Source organism: Astyanax mexicanus, chromosome 6 (genome assembly GCF_023375975.1).
Source record: "Astyanax mexicanus isolate ESR-SI-001 chromosome 6, AstMex3_surface, whole genome shotgun sequence".
Classification (NCBI taxonomy): domain Eukaryota; kingdom Metazoa; phylum Chordata; class Actinopteri; order Characiformes; family Acestrorhamphidae; genus Astyanax; species Astyanax mexicanus.
Window position 1 is genome coordinate 4668796 of NC_064413.1, and position 21898 is coordinate 4690693.

Consider the following 21898-nt stretch of genomic DNA (forward strand, 5'->3'; position numbering starts at 1 on the left):
TTTTTGATTTTTAGTATTAATTTGAACAGACAGTCTGTCCCTAACACTGGTTCAACCCTTCTTGATGAACAGACCAATAGAAATTTTCCAAAAATGACCAGAAAACAAACCTTTTTACATTGATTTCCATTGAACCATAGCCCTCTGCTGTTTTGGAGTTACGATTTGCTTGTCCTGATTTCTTATTTTTTTTTAGGTACATATTGGTTACATTTGATTGTTTTCAAAAACAGATTATAAAAACAGAGGGTAACACTTTATAATACTGTTCCATAGTTAATAGGTAACTAAGCAGTAACTAAGCAGTAACTAATTATTAGTGCTGCATTAAAACCTAAATATTTTCTATTAACTACCAGGGAGTACTGAATAATTACTCAGTAGATAGTACTGAACTAATTATAGTAGTTCACTATTAACTCCACAATAATTACTGAGACTTACATATCTCCCAGAGAACTACTTACTAATTATGTCTCCTTTATAATAACTATTCATTAATTACTGCTCAAATCAACATTAACTACTGAAAACCCTTACATGCCACCTGGGGAACTATGGATCTAAATCAGGCATATTTGAGTTAAATGCATATTAATTGAAGGCATATTTGAATTAAGCAAGTGACACCATTTGTAGTAGTGGTAACCTTAATTACCTTATTATCCTCAGTTCCTTCCAAATATTAGCAACATATAGTAAAATACTTCAGTGTGTATTACTCTGCTTAACCATCATTTTTGGAAGAAAAAAAACAACATTATAACGTAATATTATTGCACAGAAGACATTGATGAAAGTTCTCCAGAAGGCATCTAAGACTCTAAGAATGACTGTAAGACTGTAATAATGTAACAATCATTGCTTTAATACTAGGTATCAGCCTTATAAAAGTGCATCTTCAGCCTTTGCAGTCTCACAGATATTTATTTTTCTGCGCATTATTAGGGTAATTACGGTAATTTCACAGCGGACGCAGCTCTCCAGGTCCTTCGTGTAAATTCTCTGCTGTGCTGCTGCTGCTGCTGCTGCTGCTGCTGGAGGAGGATTAAGAGAAACTCTGCTGCTTTCATATTTCTGTATTTGATTGAAAATAAACTAGTAATCAAGATATTGATATCTTTTCCAGCTTATTTTACCCCCGGATCAGATGAGGACTCTCTGTGGGTTGTTAAACAGCTTTAGGATGTGTGTTAGCTAGCTAAGTTGTGTGTGTAGTTAGCGTTAGCCAGCTAAGTTAGCTAGGTTATGTGTGTGTGTTAGTTAACTGGCTAAGTTAACTAGGTTGTGTGTGTTAGTTAGCTAGTTTAAATGTGTGTTAGTTAGCTAGTTTAAATGTGTGTTAGTTAGCTAGGTTATGTGTGTTCGTTTGCTAGCTAAGTTAACTTTTATGTGTGGGTTAGTTAGCTAGGTTATATGTGTGTTAGCAAGTTAAATGCGCGTGTGTTAGTTAGCTAGGTTAAATGTGTGTTAGTTAGCAAGCTAAGTTAGCTAGGGGAAATGTGTGTGTGTTAGCTAGGTTAATTGTGTTAGCTAGTTTAAATGTGTGTGTTAGTTAGCTAGGTTAAATGTGTGTTATTATTATTATTATTATCATTATTAATGTATATTTCCCTTTATAATACTGTGACATGATCTGCAGTAACTCCTAAAGAAGAACACAGTAACTCCTCAGTAATTAGTAATTAGTTAACATGTTTCTCACTTTATAATACTGTGGTGTAATTTGCAGTAACTCCTAAAGAAGAACACAGTAACTCCTCAGTAATTAGTAATGGGTTACCATGTGCTGCTGTTAACTCCCGAAAAAAGAAGTCAGGGACCCCTTATTAATTATCTATGAAGAACACAGGGATGCCTAGTCCGTTATCTAACACAAATATTTATTTATTAAAACATGATTTCCCCCAGAATAAGGATCTAGGACACAGCCTAGAGTAAAGCTGTATGTGAGCCATCACTTCTACTGAGCACATCTCCAGGAGGACTGAAGAAGAGCACAGGTTTAGAATAAACACCTGTAACACACTGACAGAACATTACAAAAATGGGGGTTAAGCAGACTACTGCACATTTCAGTGTGTCTAACATTTGGAAGATATTGAGCATACTAAGGTAAGTAAGGTTAATATATGATAAGTGGTGTCACTGACTTTAATATCACCACTGATAGAAGAACCTGCAGCAGCAGCAGATAAACACACTGATAGAGGCTAGCGGTCCGGCGCTGTGGAATTACCGTAATTACCCTAATAATGCGCACGTAAAGTCTGTGAGACTGCAAGGCTAAAGATGAACGTTTATAAGGTTGGTGCTGAAAATTAAAGCAGTGACCATTAAAACAAAATTGAGTACAGTCAGTCTTAGAGTCTTCTGGAGAACATAAATAATGTCTACTATGTAATAATATTACGTTATAAAGTTTTTGTTTTCTTTCAAAAATGGGGTTTAAGCAGATTACGACACACTGTAGTATTTTACTATATACTATATTTTACTTGCTAATATTTGGAAGATAATGATGATAATAAGGTAATTAAGGTTACTACTACTACTACAAATGGTGTCACTCAAATATGCCTTTAATATCACCACTGATAGAATAATTGTGTAGACTGATTTAGATCTATAGTTCCCCAGGTGGGATGTAAGGGTTTTCAGTAATTAATGTTGATTTGAGCAGTAATTAATGAATAGTTATTATAAAGGAGACATTATTAGTAAGTAGTTCTCCAGGAGATATGTAAGTTTCAGTAATTAATGTGGAGTTAATAGTGAACTACTATAATCATTAGTTCAGTACTATATACTGAGTAATTATTTAGTACTCCCTGGTAGTTAATAGAAAATATTTAGGTGTTAATGCAGCACTATTAATTAGTTACTGCTTAGTTACTGCTTAGTTACCTATTAACTATGGAACAGTATTATAAAGTGTTACCAAACAGAGTGTAAAGGTAACTGAGCATTCTAAAAAAGAATGTAATGTGAATAAACATGGCGGTGGTTGTTTTTATCCAGAGTTTGACTTCATAAACAGATGCATGAGTGCTGCCAGCATTGCTGCAGAGCTTGAAGAAATAGGAGGTCAACCTGCAGTGCTTAAAATATACTCTGTATGCATGACAATGTCCTAGAAGCAATCCTCTTCTGAAGCTTATGCACAAGAAAGCCTGCAAACAGTTTTCTGAAGATAAGCAACTCAAAAATGATTGTTCATTGATTACTGGAAGCATGTCCTGTGTTCAGATGAGAAAATGGGATAAAAATTAGAAAAAAAAAAAATAAAAAAAAAAATATATATATATATATATATATAATAGGTCTATGCTTATTCAGTGTTGCAATGTCAATTAACATAATTCTTAACAGATTTTGTTCATTCAGATAGCCCGAAAATGTTTTTTTAAAAGCTTAGTTTTAACACTTAACTTACAAAAAATTGTAGGGTTTAAATTCAATTCAATTCAATTTTATTTATATAGCGCTTTTTACAACAAAGGTTGTCACAAAGCCGCTTTACAGGAAAAACAGGTCCACGCCTCTTATGAGCAGCACCACAGAGATGCCAATTTTATGGTGACACAGTGGCAAGGAAAAACTCCCTTTAAGAGGAAGAAACCTTGGAAGGAACCAAGACTCAGTCCGAGGAACCCATCCTACTCGGGTTGACCCGCTCAGTACAAACAAACAACAAACAAATAACAGAACAAAACAGTACAGAGAATTAATGTGAACTATGGCTAATATAACAGGTACTAATTTATGAATATAAGAATGTGATGGGCACAAACTATAGAGCTATGGCTAATACAGAAACAGATACTTTAAACCGGGCTCGAACTCATAATGAGCAAATTTTTTCGGGCCTGATCTAAGCTTTAATGCTGACTTTATCTGAAAATCTGTAGCAATGCTAGCTGGCTAACCACACAAGCAAAAGCCTGTTACTGTGAATATGAATAAGAGAGGGGCACCCAGCTGCACAGAATGTGTCAATCTGAATATATTACATGGATATGCTGTGACATTGCTAGCGCTGTTGCTAAGTGAAGGCTACAGGCACAGCAGTGACAGCTCGGCACGGCCGCCTGCAGACACGGCTACGTCTGTCCTTGACTGTAGGACCCCATGGTTAATAATGAAAAAACCCTGGCTGGGTGTATTGACCTCTCTGCAGCAGATCTATATTAATTAGTCATGTCAGAGTGAGCTTATGCGTGTGATAGAAAGAGAGAGAGAGAGAGAGAGAGAGAGAGAGAGACAGGGAGGCAAATAAACGATAAACAAAAAGATAAACAAATTTAACACAATATATCCTTAAATGTTAGTAATTATTTTATTATTAAAGTAGTCAGTGTACAGATTGGACAACAGTGTTAATTTTCTGTGGCCTCAAAATAACTTAAAACACCACCAAGTGAAAATGGCCAAATTGGGCACAATGTGTCAATATTTTGTATGGCCACCATTATTTTCTTAAACTGCCTCTCATAGAGTTCACCAGAGCTTTCCAGGTTACCACTGGAATCCTCTTCATGTACTGCTCACCAATAGAAGTTCAGATAAACTAGCATTCCAGCTAATTTTCAAAAAAAAAAAAAAAAAAAAAAACTAGCATTGGTGGATGCTTTTGCTTGTGTGCTAAGCTGGCTAGCATTCCTGCTTTGTTTTTTTAGATAAAGCTAGTACAGTGGATACTTTAGCCTGTGTGGCTAGCCAGCTAGCATTGCATTTTTTAGATAAAGCTAAAATGCTGGACGTTTTTGTTGTGTGGCTAGCCAACTATTAGTCCTGCTGATTTTCAGATAAAGCTAACATTGTGGATGCTTTTGCTTGTGAGGCTAGCCTGCTAGCATTGCTGCTGTTTTTTTTTTTTAGATAAAACTAGCATGGTGAATGCTTTTGTTTGTGTGTCTAGCTGGCCAGCTGGCATTTCTGCAGATTTTCAGATAAAACTAGCATGGTGTTTACAATTGCTTGTGTGGCTAGCCAGCTAGCATTGTTGGAGATTTTTAGATAAAGCTGGCATGGTGGATACTTTAGCCTGTGTGGCTAGCCAGCTAGCATTGCTGCTGATTTTCAGACAAAGCTAGCATTGGTGGATGCTTTAGCCTGCGAGGCTAGCCAGCTAGCCTTGCTGCAGATTTTTTAGATAAAGCTAAAATGCTGGACGTTTTTGTTGTGTGGCTAGCTAGCCAGTATTGCTGCTTATTTCGTAGATAAAGCTAGCATAGTGCATCATTTGCTTGTGTGGCTAGCCAGCTGGCATTGCTGCTGATTTTTAGATAAAACTAGCAATGGTGGATACTTTTGTTTGTGTGTCTAGCTGACCAGCTGGCATTGCTGCAGATTTTCAGATAAAGCTAGCATGGCGGATACCTTTATTTGTGTGCCTAGCTGCCTAGATTCCTGCTTATTTTTTAGATAAAGCTAGTGTAGTGGATGCTTTAGCCTGTGAGGCTAGCCAACTAGCATTGCTGCAGTGTTTTTTAAATAAGCTAAAATGCTGGACGTTTTTGTTTTGTGGCTAGCCAGCCAGCATTGCTGCTGATTTCTTAGATAAAACTAGCATGGTGTATACTTTTTGTTGTGTGGCTAGCCAGCTGGCATTGCTGCGGATTTTCAGATAAAACTAGCATGGTGGATACCTTTATTTGTGTGCCTAGCTGGCTAGATTCCTGCTTATGTTTTTAGATAAAGCTAGCATAGTGGACGCTTTAGCCTGTGAGGCTAGCCAGCTAGTATTGCTGCAGATTGTCAGATAAAACTAGCATGTTAAATGCTGTGGGAATTCACAGCCCGCACTGTGAGTCACTGGCTGGAGAGAGGTCAGTTTGAAGGTTACAGTGATGCAGGCGCCTGGATTTATTACGCTATGTGGCTCTGGGAGAGTGCTAATGCTTGTATCTACCAGCAGCTACTCACGTCCTTGAGCGTGCTATACGCTCACTTAAGTGCAAATGCACTGTATATACACTGCTGCAGAACCCTGTCCCATCAATCAGTGCAAAGAGACCACTATATGGGGCGAGTGCTTGGCATATATTTTATTCTCAGCACAGCATTAATATGATGTATGGTGTATGTGTGCATGTTGAGCTGTAATGAGTCCCTGCTGGGTTAAGAATAGCCTACTCAATACAAAAAAAATAATATATATATATATGTATATATATATATATATATATATACATATATATATATATATACATATATATATATATATATATATATATATATATATATATATATATACACTGGCTGTTTTCTGTTAAAGTAGGAAAATCTGAGAATCTTCAGAATCTGAAGTCTCCAAATTCTAAAGGTTTTAATAAAACAAAACAAAAAAAACATAAGCACATAAGTTTGGTAAAATGCAACAAAAAATAAGCATAATAAAACTGAAGAAAAAAAAAATTAACAAGTACACATGAGTCAGAATAATCCAGCCGACTATCGAACGGCCTGTTCTGTTGCATCAGCGAGCTCTGATGCCCACACTGGTTAGCTCTTCCCTAAATGATGGGGTAACTGCAGGTCAATTTGACTCAGTTGGGTGACTGTCACAGCCTTGAGGACACATAGGCACAAAGCCTGAACAATGCTGATTTGGGTCACTTAGGAGCACCAAATACAATCTTGGCAAAAGGGCCGTATATCCTACTCAGAATAAGTTTTTTTCACTTATACACTTGTATGTCAATTTACCTTCACCAATCACCAGCTTCCACCTGTTTTAAAAGATCGCTAATCCCACCTGTGTCCTGCTTTCAGAAGTGGCTGATTCACATTTTCCCTCTGTCCTCCCCAGCCCCACCAGATTGGTCCTAGAAGTTAGCCTCTTCTGAAGCAGATGTACAAGAAAGCCCACAAAAAGTTGGCTGAAGACAAGCAGTGCAACAGCATGGACTGCTGGAACCATGTCCCCTGGTCTGACGAGATCAAGATAAACTTATTTGGATCTGATCAATGGATGTACCATCTGGATTACCAAGGCAACTGTCCCTTGCTTAAAGTCAAGCATGGTGGTGGTAGCATCATGGTCTGAAGCTGTATGAGTGCTGTTGGCATGGAGAGCTGAATTTCAACATGGACAGTGATATTCTAATAGACCATCACAGATATAAAAGGTGGAAAGTTTTTAATACTGTTTATAGTCAAAAGCCAAAAAAACTAACAAACCAAACAATACAGAATACCTGAATACTTTTTTCATATTTAATTAAAATGTTGAAAACCATGTATCATTTTCGTTTCACCCTCACTGTAAATGTTAACATGTTAACACTTCACAATTATGTGCTATTTTGTGTTGGTTTATCACTTAAAATCTCAATAAAATACATTTTAATTTGTGGATGTAAGGTGACTAAATGTGAAAAAAGTTTAAGGGGTATAAATACTTTTGCAATCCACTGTGCAGAAAGACATAAATAGTTAAAAAAGATTCTCAACAGGTTCCAAATAATTATGTGTCATTAGATGTCAATGTCTTCGCTGTCCAATAAAATACAAGTATCCCCAAAACAGCAAATTTACAGGCGAGAGATAAAACCTTCTAAACTTTCAATGGAAGTCAATGTAAATATTCATATATATTTAAGGTCATATTAAAGTATTTCTATTGGTCCATTCATAAAGAAATTTTCACACAGTGAAAGGGATAATTTTTTTTGTTCAAATTATTTAGTTAACTGAAAATCAAAATCTACAAAAATGGAGATACTTGTTTTTCAATGCACAGCAACGATATAATCATTGATGATGTGGGCTAACGATAAAGGTTCTCAGAGCATGTTTCCCATGCTATAGCTGAGAACATCTCACTGTCTCACCACATTCTCACAGACAGACACTTATTCAGAACTAAAACCCACAACCCCAGAAACCTCAACCTTTCCTCTCAGATCCACCACAACGGCTTTGTCAAGAATCACGACTGCAACATTCTTTTGACCTTTCATTATCAGGTTACAGCTAATGCTTGTGTTTTCTCGGTCCAAAAAAGCAAGATAAGCGAGTACGTCAATAAGTATATGTCCTTGACATTGTTAATGCTGAGTCTTTTTGTTTTCTGAACATTTTCTGGATAGTCCAATGGCTCCACCAAGTAGCTCCACCTCACTGGTGTAGAATGCATGGTTGGTGCATGCCGTAGTTTGACTTATGTTAGATACTGTGGTTGCAATTGCAATGCTATGACATACATTTGTATTGTAAATACAGTTGCAAGAAAAAGTATGTAAACCCTTTGAGATTACTTGGATTTCTGCATAAATTGGTCATTAAATGTGTTCTGATCTTCATCTAAGTCACAACAATAGACAAACACAGTCTGTTAAAACTAATATCATACAAATAATTATATGTTTGCATGGTTTTATTGAACACAACATGTTAACATTCACAGTGAGGGGGGGAATAGTATGTGAACCCCTCAGCTAAAGACTTTTCTAAGGGCTAATTGGAGCCAGGAGTCAGCCAACCTGTAGTCCAAAAGAGCACCTGGATGTTCCACAGCACTACTGGCAAAATATGCTGTGGACAGATGAAACCAAAATTGAGTTGTTTGGAAAGAACACACAACGCTATCATCATCAAAACCTCATCCCAACTGTAAAACATGGTGGAGGGGGCATCATGGTTTGGGGCTGCTTTGCCGCCTCAGGTCCTGGACAGATTGCTGTCATCAACGAAAAATTAAATTCCTAAGATTACCGAGACCATCTGTCTGCCAACTGAAGCTCAACAGAGGATGGATGATGCAACAGGACAATGACCAAAACATAGAAGTAAAAATCAACAACTAAACTTTGTTTAGGTCTGATCTTCAACTACAGGAAACGATTGGTTGAGGTTTTTGCTGCCAAAGGAGGATCAGCCAGTTATAAAATCCAAAAGTTCACATACTTTTTTCACCCTCACTGTAAATGTTAACATGTTGTGTTCAATAAAACCATGCAAACATATTATCTGGGCAGACTGTGTTTGTCTATTGTTGTGACTTGAAGAAGATGAACATCAGAACACATTTATGCAGAAATCCAAGTAACTCCAAGGGGTTCACATACTTTTTCTTGCAACTATATTGGAGTGGTTCCAACTTTCAGACAGTGGTTTGGGGAAGGGTTGTTGGGTTTGATGAGGAATTTTTTTTTACTGAACTCAAGCCCATCAACCTCATCTTTGAGAAGAATTGGAATACTAAGGACCCTATTTCAGTGATCTATAGCGAAATGGCCAATTGCGGATTGTGCAGCTGGATTTAGGGCGTGTCGGTGTGTCTTCGGTATCGTAAGAGGACAAAAATATGCCTTATGCATCTCAAAATTCTCTTCTCTAATTCTCTTAACTAATCATGGGTGTGTTTTTTGGGCGTAATGTGAAATAAACCAATCAGTGTGCCAGTAGTCATTCCCTTTAAGAGCCAGGTGAGCTCTGACTTTGGCACGTTTGTATCTTAACAGCGCAGCAGATACTGATCTGCTCATACACACTGTGAAGATACACCAGCAGCTCATTTAAAGTTTATTGTTGAGTTAAAAGTCAGATTTTTTGTCTATACTCAATCCGCTTGTACTCTGATTTATCTGGTTAACCCTGTCTCATCCTGCTCTTAAAGGATATCTGTTTCAGGCGGCGGTTTCAATGTTATTACAAATTAATCCACGAGAATCCAAACAAATCCTGCACTCAAGGTCTTCAGACATGCTTTATTCCAAGAGAAGAAAAATGTAAATATTTGTAGCAATAAGTTGTCCCCAGTGGAGTTTGTTTTCCTGAGGGAGGATGGCGTCTTCTACAGAATGGGGACGATTTCTGAATTAGTATGAGAATGATTTTGTAGTTCTGTAGCATAAGGAGCCTAAAATATCCAAACTAAGCCTTCAATCAATTTTATTTTGTATTGCTTTGTACCGCACACTACTAAAACCCTGCGCTGATAGTGCTTTAATCATGGACCTGGCTCTCGGCCGCTGAATCTTCTAAGCACGCTGCAAAAATAGGAACACAGATTTAATTGGAGCAGTCCAGGTTTTATTCCCACGGCTGCTCAGGCTTGTTCTCCTCAGATGCTCTTCAGTGGTGATTTACTGCAGCTGACTCTCCTCTCTCTGACAGTGCAGAGTGCTGATAGCCGGTGATAAAACTAAAAAAAAAAGATTTATTAGTGGAGCTTTTAAATGTGAGAACAATGCATGCTTAAAGTAAGAATCAACATTGATTTACTAAAAATATTCTTAAAACTATTTTAGTCAGTTTAAAAGGCAATAAGCAAGCATACAATCAACCACATAATGTCTAAATATAGTAAACTGGTATTAAGTCAGTACTTAGAAACATTCGCTTTGCAACAGCGTGACGTGATGTAAAGGTTTAATGGATAAACCGCGCATAAACCAATAGGGAGTCAGAATGGTATATGTTTATACTTCTCTGTATCCAATCACAATCAGATTCACTCTATCTGGATGGAGAGATTTATCTGGATAGGGGTTTTATTGAACAATGAGAAGCCAGAATGAAAACAAGCTGAAATGAAATAGGAGTAACGAGGCTGATTTTAAAATTTAAGGAGCAGAAAGTTCAGATAATTGTGTGAAAATGTAAGAAGAAGAAGTAAAAAGACATCTGAAAAATAATTAGTCCAATAAAGTATAGATAATGCAGGGAATTATGTTTGTGTACTTCATCAGTTGTCCTCACGTTTTCTTCTGTCTCTTTCAGATCTTGTTTATGTAACCCTCATGCGTCATGTCATATGGGTTTTTGCTTCGACCATCTAGCACAGGGGTCGGCAATTAAGATATTTTCCGAGCCAATAAGTGGCGCGCCACAAAAAAAAAATTCTGTTTTGTAAAATAAAGTGTAATGGGATGGAGCGCTACAGACTAGTAGCTCTCCATCCCAGAGGGTTGTTGAACCCAATTGCAGAAGAGCTGATCTCAAAGCAGGTAAACCCAAGAAAAAAGGAAAAAAATAATGGTTGCGGTCCAATTCACTATCGCTGCCCCGGCTAGTAAATTGGGACATGGGACATAATTTTTTTTGCATAAAAATGGGCGTGTCCCCCACTCCTAACTCACGTCCATCAGTGTGTTTTGAGTCTTGCCCACCAGGGCTACTTTCTCTTGGGTATGCATTTCTAATGTTATAATGGTTGATTCACTAAAATATATTGTTGTAGGCTGTAAGAGCAAGTTACTAGTGTCTTTACTTATCAACTTTCTTTACTATAAACTGTATATGTGAATATAGACAGTATATAAACTGTACAAAAGGATATAAACAGTATATAATGCAATAACTTTGCAGCATCTCTGCTACCTGCTTTTTTCGTTGGCAACTAAAGACCCAAAACATTTCAATTATATATGGCTATTATCAAGAATAATTACAGTATAATATTGTATTTATTTATGTCAAAATACTATTTATGTCTACATGCTGTACTCTTTCTCCACAAATAATTAGTATAATTTTACATTTCTTCATTATAAACTTTTTACTGATACTTTTTGCTGTTATCTTACTGTAAAATTTACAAGAACCTTTTTTTACAGTGTACAGTAGAGTATAAATCTCACATGTGTTCTAAAACATCTTAAGTGACATCACATTAATGCAGAAGAGATGGAGCCCCAGCGGCTGTTTCATAGGAAATGATTTATAGATTAATCCAATTATAGTACGGCGGCATCTCAGTCCAACTCCTAGTGTTACCTGAGTATCACACTGCAAATAGGTCACCCCACTTATTACTCCAGTTACCCAAACCCAGAGCTCCATCAGTCTCCATCAGTCTTCAGCAGTGCCCTATCTCAGCCAGTCAGAGCTGCTGAGGACCACGCTCAGCTGATCATTAAATAACACGAGTAGCTGAGCACCGTGGCTACGTTTCACTAAGCTAACGCGCAGCCAATTAGCTTAGCCACCTTCCAATTAGCTCACCTCTCCTGTCTCCAATTAGCTTGTCCCTTTCTTCCCTCCTGTTTTGTCAGGTTTGTTTGTAGGCATCTCGTTTCTCTTGGCTGCACTTGGCAGCCCTCGACGCAGCCGGCGTATCTCCCGCTCAGCCCCGGGCTGCAGCTAGCGTTTCGGCTGGAGCAGAGTTTCCCCGTGGTCATCACATTTCCAGCGCTCTGAGCCGCCTGTCCCCAACCTCAAAGGTCATTCCTGAGAGAGAGGAACTGAAACCTTCTCTTTAAAGAGGAATTCCTCTCATTTCTCAACATTTTTTACGTAATTCTCTTGTATTTTTTGTATGTGAACGTGAACAAAGTCATTCAGAGGTGGTTTGATATGAAATGCTTGAGAAATCTAGAGAACATGACATTATTGAGTTATTGGATTGTGTTGAATTAAAGTGGTGTTGATTGGAGACAGATGTCTGAGGCATGCTTGGAATTAGCTTTTTTTTTAAAACCCATTCATGGCGCATTCATTCATTTGTCCCGATTGTGCATTTATCATTCTAACCTATAAAAATGACCATTTATGTTTACATCTGCACACCCCTGTTTATTGTATATTGCTTGTTTATACAAAGAAGAAAATAATTTTTAGTTTATTTGCTTCATTACGTGGCCACAAAAAATAAATTCTGTTTTGGAAAAATGAAGTGTAATAGGATGGAGTGCTAAAGACTAGTAGCTCTTCAGCCCAGAGGGTTGTTGAACCCAATTGCAGAACAGCTGATCTCAAAGGAGGTAAACCCAGGAAGAAAGGAAAAAAGGATCTATCTATCTATCTATCTATCTATCTATCTATCTATCTATCTATCTATCTATCTATCTATCTATCTATCTATCTATCTATCTATCTATCTATCTATCTATCTATCTATCTATCTATCTATCTATCTATCTATCTATCTATCTATCTATCTATCTATCAATAGACTATTGCTGCCCCGGATAGCGAATTGGGACATGGCACATCATTTATTTGCATAATAATGGGCGTGTCCCCCACTCCTAACTCACCATGGAGTCTTCTCCACCAGGGCTTCTTTCACTTGGGTATGCAAGAACAAAATAATTAACTGAATTCAAGTACTTATTTTAGTTTATTTGCTTAATTTTAAACATCATAGCACATATTGGTGTTTTGTTAACTTTTTTCTCTTTCTGTTTTAATTTTATTTCAAATTTTTATCACATTTTCTCCTCAATTTACACGACCAGTATATAAGCATATGAACAGTATGAAAAATATATACAGAAAAATATTTCGAGTATATAAAAAAGAATAGAACGATATAAGCTGTATATATGGAATTTCTACATAACTCACACACTGACACACATAGTGTGTGTGATGTGGGTTATTTTGGGGGTCATCTGGATGACTGCAACTCACTGCTGCTGCTGCTGATTCACCGCCTAACCCCACCCACCCCAAACCCCACCCAACCCAACTCCACCGACCCCACCCCAACTCAACCCGAGCTTCGCTTAGCAGAGTAAAATCTTCAGTTTCTCATGAGGATCAGTCAATTATTCTTTAATACACAGATTAATCCTAAAATAGCCCAAATCCTCACTTCAGTTTGTCCCTGTGGGCAGTTTAAGAAGTTGAGGATTAAAGTCAGAGAGGGACGAGATGATAAAACCTCTGTATTACAGCTTCAGTAATGCAACAGCATGAACGCGTATAATATGTCAGTGATTTTAAGGTCAGGAGGGTATGATGTATGTGTTATTAACTGAATGCTAATACTAATTTTAGAAGCACTGGAAAAAGTTAAGGGATCACTTCAGTTCCTAACTTCAGTTACTTATATTTACATTTTCCTAATTATAATTACAGAGCATTGAAATACATTTTAAGTATTTTGTTATATTAATTTAATACCTACATATATTTTTAAAGCATTTTACCAATGTAGATTAATTTACTAGTTTTCTTTACAAGTTAAATGATACATTGTGCTTTAAACGAACTACTGTAACAGTAGAATGTACAAAAGTATGTCTGGAAATAAGTATTTTAGAAGTATACTAAATTACATAAAACTGAAATTGTACTTTATAGTTGTTTTTTTCTTTTTAAATACAATATATTGTACTTTTTAAAAAGTATGATTAAAGTTTACTTTCAAACATTTGATGAAAGCATAATATTAATGTACTTTTAATATATTTTAATTAAATACATAATTCTGTTAGTATATTTACAGCATGCTTAGACATTTCTCAAAATGTTTTAAGTATAATTTAGTATATTTTTTATTTTTTCTATTCACTAGGGTGCAGTGACAGATGGTTAAAGTGTTCTTCACACTGATTTCTGAAGTCATTACTGATCTCTCACTCCCTGCACAGTTTAAAGTTCCCGTTCAAAGCAGTTTTCTCCCTCCCTGAGGAGGCCTGTGGTGAGGAACCATTCCTAGAATAGCTGAATAATTTGTGCAGTCCACTCTGCAGGAAACTATACTAGAGTGACTGGAATGTGCCTTTATTTCCCAGCCAAATGGGTCAATTATGCAATAATGCCCCTTAAAGTCCTTCTATCTCACCAGATACAGACAGATTTAGAGTAACAACTGTGTTTCAACAGTAATTATGTTTTAAAAAGTTTAAAATGTGAAACTCATATATTATATAGATGTATTAAACACAGAGTGATCTATTTTAAGTGTTTATTTATTTTATGGTTGATGAATATTATGGCTTACAGCCAATGAAAACCCAAAAATCAGTGTCTCAGAAAATTAGAATATAATATAAGACCAATTGGTTCTTTTGGCAGTACTGTGGGCAGTGTGCCAAGTCCTGCTGGAAAATGAAATCTGCATCTCCATAAAAGTTGTCAGCAGCAGAGGGAAGCTGTAAGATATGAAGTGCTGTAAGATTTTGTGGGAAAACAAAACTGCACTGACATTAGACTTGATAATAAAACACAGTGGATCAACACCAGCAGATGACAGACATGTCTCTCCAAACCATCACTGATTGTTGAACTTCACACTAGACCTCGAGCAGTTTGGACTGTGTGTCTCACCACTCTTCCTCCAGACTCTGATCCCTTGATTTACAAATGAAAAAATGCAAAAAAAAAATTATTTATGGTCAGTGATGGTTCTGAGAGCCAAAATTACACTCCTGTAATTTTTTCTGAAAAAAAGTATTGCAGTTACACAAGTTGTACAGTTCTATACATGTTTAATTCATTGACGCACCATGTGCCATTCATTGATTCTTCACGCACCATGTGGCCTCAGTTGCTCGATCCTGCCGCTTTGCGCTTTACAACATCAGAAAAATTCGACCGTTTCTGACGCAACAGGCCACCCAACTCCTGGTACAAGCTGTGGTAATCTCACGCCTCGACTACTGCAATGCCGTACTAACTGGCCTCCCGGCCTGTGTAGTAAAACCACTACAGATGATCCAGAACGCAGCAGCATGTCTGGTCTTCAACCAACCAAAACAGGGCACATGTCACTCCGCTGCTCATTGAGCTCCACTGGCTACCGGTTGCTGCTCGCATCAAATTCAAAGCGCTTACAATTGCCTACAAGGCGATGACAGAACAGGCTCCTTCCTACCTGCACTCACTCCTGAAGGCTTACGCTACCTCCCGGCCGCTGCGCTCCTCCAATGAATGTCGCCTCACTTTGCCAAACACTCACACAAAGCAATCCAGACTGTTCTCATACAGAGTTCCCCAATGGTGGAACAAACTACCTTCCACTACCAGATCAGGAGAATCGCTCACTATCTTTAAGAAACTCCTGAAGACAGAGCTCTTCAAAGAGCACTTACTCTCCTAACACCTCTAACAAACTAACTAATTCTAACCTCATCTCCTTCTTCCTCTTCTCTACTCCTCTATCCCATTATTTCCCTCTGACCTCCTTAAGGCCCTATCTATAGATGCTTTATTTTTAACTTCTATTATTTTTGTACTTAACCTCTTCTATTATTTGCACTTCAATATTGTAAGTCGCTTTGGACAAAAGCGTCTGCCAAATGTAATGTAATGTAATGAGTGTATTGGAATAAAAAAAAGGAAAAAAGAAGGGAAAAAAAGCCAAAAAGTGACATAATTTCATGCAAAAACACACTAGACAAAATGATTAGTACTCTCAACTTAATATTTGGTTACACACCTTGAAATAAACCACTTCCTATAACCATCAAACTTCTCTTAACTGGAATTTTGGACCACTATTTTGCAAACTGCTTCAGGTTTCAGTGCTTCAGTGCTTCTCTCAATGACACTTTTAAGAACTTTCCACAGGTGTTCAGTGGGTTTTAGATCCAGACTCATTGCTTGCCACTTCAGAACTCTTTAGCGCTTTGTTTCCATCCATTTCTGGGTGCGTTTTTTAAGTAAGTTTTGGGTCATTGTCCTGCTGGAAGACCCATGACCTAGGACACAAACCCAGCTCAAGGTATGAGAGCTTTTGCTCACCTTAGTAGTGAAATTGTGCTGAAAATGATTTTGATTAAATTAAAAAACAATGCATAGAAGCTTAACAAAAGTGTTATAAAGTCTAGTGTTGGCTCATGGTAATAGGAATAGTATTTTAGATTAACTCTTTTGACCAAATCAAGTTGTTTTCATGGGTTAATGTAACCCACTGTGTGTTCTGTAAATTAGAGACCCAGCACTAGGCTGTGGAAACGAATCAAACTCTCCAAAGTCTTTAAAAGTCTCAAACTGGGCTGTGGTTAACCCCAGTTAACATTTTCTGTTGGAGTCCAGCATAAAAAGCTCCAATTGTTCAGTCAAATTGTTCTGTATAAAGCCTATTTGTGTTAAATCCAATGGCCCACATTAATCCTTATTACATTAAACCCACAACAGGATTTATCAGTCACGTAATATATATCAGCCAACTGCTTCAGTTTCATTTCTGTCTCAGATTGAGGCAGAATATCTTTTTAAAGTGTATTTCATTGCCAAGCAAGCAGTTTAGACTACTTTCAAAAGAAAAGACATGCTAAATGCTGTGTCATCTAAGCAAAGATCATTAAGTACGAGGTAGGAATACTCTTAAAGGCCATTAAAGGGTTCCACAACCCAATAATTTCCAAGGAAAAACCACTGCTGACCAAAAAACACAAGGACCCGTCATACATTTCCAACAATCATTTCGATGATATTCAGTGGTCAAACTAAAAGTCATTATACTAAAAGTCAAACATGGTGGTGGTAGTGTGATGGTCTGGGGTTTGTGTAATTGATTGACCCATGAATTATGCTTTTCCCCAGAAAATCCTGAAGGAAAATGTCAGGCCATCAGTTTATGACCTTAAGCTCAGGTGTACTTGGGTTTTGCAGCAGGACAATGATCTAAAACACACGAGCAAGTCCACCTCTGATTGGCTCAGAGAAAGTGGCCCAGTCAAAGTCTGACTAAGATGCTCTGGCACGATAACCCTGAATGGCTGAAGTGAAACAATTTTTTTAAAGAAGAGTGAAATAAAATTCCTCCACAGAGATGTGAAAGATTGACTCATTGCTAGTTACTACAAACGCTTGATTGCAGGGTGGCATGACCACATTATTATTAGGTTTAGGGGGCAATCACTTTTTCACATAGAGGTAGGTTGACTTGAATAGATTTTTTTCCCCTTAATGAATTAAATTATCCTTTAAAATAAACAGATTTTTAACCCGTGTTTGTTTACATTTTTGAAAAATTATAATTATGGTAATTATGCCATCACCTGCCAGAGCCCTGAGAGAGCACAACTGGCCTTGCTCTCTCTAGGTAGAGATAGATAGCACTCTTTCCCTCATCACTCCTAGGGTGATGTCGATCAAGGCTGCGTCTGTGAGCTGATGTATCGGAACCAAGTCTCTGCACTTTATATATATATGTTTTGTCCTTTTTCTGTATTTTTTAAACACACATGCACTCTCTCACACACACTCACATGCCTCTAGACTGTTTTGGTAGACTTGAGTCGCTCCTGATGGCAGCCCTAAATCTTTTCGAATTCATTTTCTTTTCAGTGGAGTTACATCAGCCGTGTCATTATACAATCTGTTAGAGTATTACAGCACTCCTCTGACTTCTCCTTAACAGAGGAGTGTGTTGGTGTGTGGGTACACTGAATACACTAACATGAGTCTTACTGTAAGAGAGAAAAGGGTGGGGTTTGTTCTGCTTTAAATTCTTTGAATGATATTTTTAAGAACATCTGCATTTTTTCATGTCATATTCTTTAGTGGCAAATAAGAAAGGTCTTGAATATAATGGAATGAATTCCAGATAAACAGGATTATCGGTTTTACCACCAAGAATGTGTCCTGTAATGCTACACTAATATTGCAGTAATATTGTAGTAATTTTTGCTAATTGCTAATATGCTAAAATGGCATTCAGAAGGTATACCTCTTCTCAAATCTCCATCGTTCTAAAGATGATTCTCTGCATAACACACAATAATCTGATATAATGTTTCTATATAAAAACACTGTCATTTAAAAGAATAACACAACATGGGCCAATTGCTAATGGCTAATTGTTACCCTTTTAATCATTAATTAAGCTCTATAACAACTTATGTGAGCTTTATTAGCTTGATAAAAATATTAAAGTATAGCTCTGAAAAAAAGAGACTAATATAAAAAATGAGTTTCTTTGATTTTACCATATTAAAAACCTCAGGAATATAATCAAGAGGAAGATGGATGATCACAAGCCATCAAACCACCAAACTGAACTGCTTGAATTTTTGCACCAGGAGTAAAGCAGCATAAAGTTATTCAAAAGCAGCGTGTAAGACTGGTGGAGGAGAGAACATGCTTGAAACAAGATGCATGAAAAACCAGGGTTATTCCACCAAATATTGATTTCTGAACTTTTAAAACTTGAATATGAATATGAACTTGTTTTCTTTGCATTCTTTGTGGTCTAAATCTCTTTTTAATATTTCAGCCATTTCTCATTTTCTGCAAATAAATGCTTTAAGTGACAATATTTTTATTTGGAATTTGGGAGAAATGTTGTCTGTAGTTTATAGAATAAAACAATGTTCATTTTACTCAAACATAAACCTATAAATAGCAAAATCAGAGAAACTGATTCAGAAACTGAAGTGATCTCTTATTTTTTTACAGAGCTGTATATTGTAAATTGACTGTAAAGGAGAAAAACAAGGTCAAATCAAACCTTTTTATCGCTGTTCTGCTAATAAACAGGGGTATGAAACTGAAACACCTGTCATTTTAGTGTGGGAGGTTTCATGGCTAAATTGGAGCAGCCTGGTGGCCAATCTTCATTAATTGCACATTGCACCAGTAAGAGCAGAGTGTGAAGGTTCAATTAGCAGGGTAAGAGCACAGTTCTGCTCTAAATATTGCAATGCACACAACATTATGAGTGACATACCAGAGTTCAAAAGAGGACAAATTGTTGGTGCACGTCTTGCTGGAGCATCTGTGACCAAGACAGCAAGTCTTTGTGATGTATCAAGAGCCACGGTATCCAGGGTAATGTCAGCATACCACCAAGAAGGACCAACCACATCCAACAGGATTAACTGTGGACGCTGTAAGAGGAAGCTGTCTGAAAGGGATGTTCGGGTGCTAACCCGGATTGTATCCAAACAACATAAAACCACGGCTGATCAAATCACGCAGAATTCAATGTGCACCTCAACTCTCCTGTTTCCACCAGAACTGTCCGTCACCACAATAAATTATTGTGGTCTAAAATCAGGGTTGAGTTGAGTTCCAGCAGAAAGCAGCTGATTACATTCAGTTATAACTGTGAACGGGCCTCTGGAGCAGCTCGGCCTCCTGGGAACACACCTGTAAAACCCATGGGATTCTCCAGGCTTGCTCAGAGCTCTGATTTGGCCTCTTTCCTGCTCTTTCTCGCCTGGTGTTTTTGGGACATCTGGCAAAACATTAACTCTCAACGGTAATTAAGACATCAGCAAACACAGTGACCCATAAATAGACAGTGAACAAAAAGTGTGAGAACAATGGAGAACTGGGTGGTGTTTACTCACGGCAGTCTGATAGCAGCCTCGGGAGTCCTGTATGCTGTTTGTGGGAATGTGTGTGTGAGTCCAGAGTCTACAGAAGATTTATAATTATAGATATCAGCAAATAGAATTGACTGTATAACACATGTGGCTCTATTGTGCACCCTGCCTAAGGTGAGTCGCGATGCTCTTTGCTATCTTACACCCCATTAGCTCTAAAAAAAAAAAATAAGAGACCACTTAAAAATGATGAGTTTCTTTAATTTTACCAAATTTGAAAACCTCTGGAATATAATCAAAAGGAAGATGGATGATCACAAGCCATCAAACCAAACTGAACTGCTTGAATTTTTGCACCAGGAGTGTAAAGTATAAAGTTATCCAAAAGCAGTGTGTAAGACTGGTGGAGGAGAGAACATGCTTGAAACAAGATGCATGACAACTGTGATTAAAAACCAGGGTTATTCCACCAAATTTCTGAACTCTAAGAGACTATTAAAAATGATGAGTCTCTTTAATTTGACCAAATTGAAAACCTCTTAAATATAATCAAAAGGAAGATGGATGATCACAAGCCATCAAACCAAACTGAACTGCTTGAATTTTTGCACCAGGAGTGTAAAGTATAAAGTTATCCAAAAGCAGTGTGTAAGACTCGTGGAGGAGAGAACATGCTTGAAACAAGATGCATAAAAATTGTGATTAAAAACCAGGGTTATTCCACCAAATATTGATTTCTAAACTCTTTTCTTCGCATTATTTGAGGTCTGAAAGCTCTGCATCTTTTTTTGTTATTTCAGCCTTTTTTTCATTTTCTGCAAATAAATGCTCTAAATTACAATATTTGTATTTGGAATTTGGGAGAAATGTTCTCTGTAGTTTATAGAATAAAACAGAAACTGAAGTGATCTCTTACTTTTTTCCAGAGCTGTATGTCTAAATTAAACTAATTAAATCAATTAATATGTAATAAAAAAAATAAGAGAGTAAAATAATGTGTATATGTGGATGCAGGATAATTAGTCCTGTGCCCGCAGCTGGAGTACGGATTATGTTTCCATGCCCACGGTTCCGAGCAGAGCGAGTCCTGCAGGTAAAGCTTTATTTTGCGGATGAACCACGCTGGTTCTTGGCTAAGCTGCTGGCACACCGCCTCAGGGATGGCAGGAGATCCCAGGAGACAGAACCCTTACTGTCGCAGGGAAGACATCAAAACAAGCTTCAGTTAAGGGTCTGTAGACGTGTCATGGAAAGCGCTGACGAGCCTTGGAGGAAGCAGTGATGCGTATCCATCCTATAATCTGGTTTCATTGGAGCAAAGATGGTTTTCTACAGTACGTTTGCTCTGGTACTGGGGCTGGTACTCAACTGCATTGTTACGTTATATAAAATATCGAAAAAAAGCACTAAATTCTATTAGACCTTTCAGTACTCGGTAGTAGCAAGACATTATGGTCAATGCCTTTTTGGTATTACATTTCGATATCCCAGCCCTAGTTTTGATTTTTAATTATTTTGGTATATTTTAGTTTATTTATTAATTTTTTTATTTTTTATTTTGGTGGACGCTGTCACACCTGCACGCACTGCACCTTTAAGATCAGCCTCTCCGGAGTACAAATAAGCTGACTCTGTTGTTTGACCATTGCTTACCCTTGAGTTCGATTTTTGCTTTGTGCTCTATATCTGTTTTTTTGTGTCTGCCTGTTTTTGACTACGATTTTGACTGTTTTTTTGGACAATAAACCTGCTAGCATTTTCACCCGAACTATCCTGGTTGGTTCTTACAGATGCTGAATTATAGCTGCCACTTTTTCATGATAGTGGTTTTTGATCTATGCATTTTTTGTGCAACATTTAGTATCACTATCAATGGTTGCATACAGACCAGAATTTAGACTCCTACAAAATAACACTTGTAATGGTTTTAATGGCAAAGG

The 21898-nt window shown here is 37.3% G+C and overlaps 2 long non-coding RNA genes across 2 annotated transcripts in view; both read right to left on the minus strand.

Annotated features, from left to right (window-relative positions):
• The window catches only part of LOC125802491 (uncharacterized), a 479356-nt gene that overhangs the window by 120065 nt on the left and 337393 nt on the right, over window positions 1–21898 (minus strand). The gene's annotated exons all lie outside the window — the stretch shown is intronic.
• On the minus strand, window positions 9697–12170 carry LOC125802488 (uncharacterized). The gene is made up of 2 exons (XR_007439621.1): window positions 11956–12170; window positions 9697–10153 (listed from the first exon to the last, which is right to left on the minus strand). It is a non-coding gene; the product is annotated as an uncharacterized LOC125802488 (long non-coding RNA).